Genomic DNA, 2,515 nt, shown 5'->3' with positions numbered 1-2,515 from the left:
TGTGCGTGTGTGTGTGTGAAACAATTTTCACTCCGAAATTTATAGTTTTTTTACAGCTTTGGATTTACTACAAATTTTTATTTACTACTTATAGTAGCTCATTTTATTTTAGTACTTAAACTAAACTTGCATAGTTGCCTTGACAACTAGCTAAAATAATAAAATATATTTTTATATTTTATTGCAGTTACCATTTATTTTATTATATTTATAATATTTATTTTACATAATAATGAAAAAAGATTTATTGTGTTCTAGTTTTAATTAATGATAATAGTTGGTTCAGAGGTCACCCGTGAACAGCCCTCAAACTGAACTGAGTTTTCTTTTTTACTGTTGTGAAGAGATGTAAGGACTGAGCCAAGTCATGTATAAAATTAATGCAAACACGGTAAAAAAAAAAGTGTTCTTTTAACAATCTTGCTCAAAGCATGCATAACTCCATCAGCTTACTTGACAGGAATCTGTATTGTAAATGAAAACTTGATCTGCACACAACACATGTTCTTGGCAACGAGGATCACTTTTTATGTTTTTATTTATTAATTTATGGAATTATGATAGCAATTATCCACCAAGGTTACACCAGAGTGCTGCATGATAAATATGTATATAAGATGCTGATTTGTTATATCAGAGCCATGTAACTGTCAGAATGTGTTTTGACCTTTGATCTCTGACAGCATCCATCAGCAGTGTGAAAGGTGAGTGACAATTACTGCAAATAATTTAGGAATGCACTGCATCATAATCAATAGGAGTCAAAATATAATCACTTGCATGCAACTCTATAGTCATTCACACACTACAGACTTTTAGAAAACATCAATATTTTTTTTAGGAGTTGGTAAATCATTTTGTCACCAAATCAAACCATGTATTCATGATCACAGGCACTGCTGCATGCAAAGAATCTTATCTTCTGATCTACTGTGCATGTTTCTGCAGACAGTTCACTGAGTGCAGTTCCAACTTGCCCTGAGGTGATGACATAATGCTTTTTTATTATGATGATGATGATGAATTATCTCACTGATTTTGTGCGAATCATCTTATTGATTTTGGATTTTAGTGCATGCAAACGCCACAGTCTTGTTTCATTTCACTTTTATTAATTGATCCATTTAATCATTCAATCATTCATTACTGTATTCGTAAAGAAGAGATGTAAATTTGGCTTGCTAACAAAAATGGAGCTAACGAGATTATTTCTGGCGTGAATCATGAGCTGGTTACTTGCCATTTGTTCTCAAAGCTGATTGTTCATTTTATTCATAGCTGATAAACTAATTAGCGTATATGATTAATTTGCTAGTTCATAAATTACATAACGTTGAACAATTCCATTTCAAACAAACATGCCATTCAGTATTAGTATGGCAAATTTGAATTTGAAATGATCATGGGATTTTTATTGATCACATCTGACAGAGAAATTTCCTGTAAAAGAAAGAGATGCCAGTTTTCCAAAAACTGAAAGAATTCTGGTGCATGTTAAAAGAAGTGTACAATTATTTTATTCATAATTGTGTTTGTTTGATTCAGATTTTTAGTCATTATGGGATTAATTAATTTAGCTGCCTTTGCATTCCAGAGAGTGGAGGGATCAAACTGGGAAACGTGAAGGCCTGTCAGTCTTTCTTAGCCCCTCCCACTCAACCTCCACATGCACTCTTGAAGAATAAACATCTGCAAAACATAAGGTGTTTTCGTTTGATTACATTCTTGTTTTTTATATTTTCCCCTGCGTATTGACATTCAAAACCAAGATATTTTGTATTTCTAAGTAGGTTCTACGCAAATTAAAAACAAAACTTATTGATGGAATCATCCGGAAATATTATTACACGACGCTCTGGAATACTTGATTCTGATTGGTCAGTCGCTGCAATAAGCGGTCAAATATTTCTGAATAATGGCCGTTGTCCTGGGAAACTCTCTATAACTGATCGCTCATCCAGGATCCCATGTTCGTGTCCAGTCTCTCTTTAAAAAGCCATGAACTGGAAAATGTGCGGTTTTTCGGTCATTGTCAGTGATAATAATTGCCTAATAATAAATAAAAACTGACCTGTTTGCCATTTTGGAGGTTATTGGGATAATGTCGCCTAAACAAAATACAAAACTATGTGAGTATAAACATTAAAGTTATAATACAATTTTCCACTGTTTTGTTGGTGATGCAAATATGCGTAATATGCCATAATCCGAAACCTAGCAAACATTTGGGATTGCTTGCATGCGCTCTCTCTCTCTCTCTCTCGCTCTCTCTCTCTCTCTCTCATTCCCAGGCTACTCCAGGGAAAATTCTACCGGCGTTCATGGGGGACGCGCAAGAGGGCAACAAGGGGAGGCTTTGGAAACTGATGGGTGGATCCCTAGCCAATTTTCAAGCCTCGTGATTTGCTAATCGGGGTATGTTTCCCTTGTCATTTTCCTGTAATCCAGGGTCTGGGTCCAGCCCTCTTGACGGTGAGGCGGTCGAGCGCTCCGCGTCTCATTTTGATTAAAGCCC

The sequence above is a fragment of the Sinocyclocheilus rhinocerous genome, unplaced genomic scaffold (assembly GCF_001515625.1).
Source record: "Sinocyclocheilus rhinocerous isolate Xijiao unplaced genomic scaffold, SAMN03320098_v1.1 scaffold278, whole genome shotgun sequence".
Classification (NCBI taxonomy): domain Eukaryota; kingdom Metazoa; phylum Chordata; class Actinopteri; order Cypriniformes; family Cyprinidae; genus Sinocyclocheilus; species Sinocyclocheilus rhinocerous.
Note: the sequence above shows the minus strand (reverse complement) of the source record.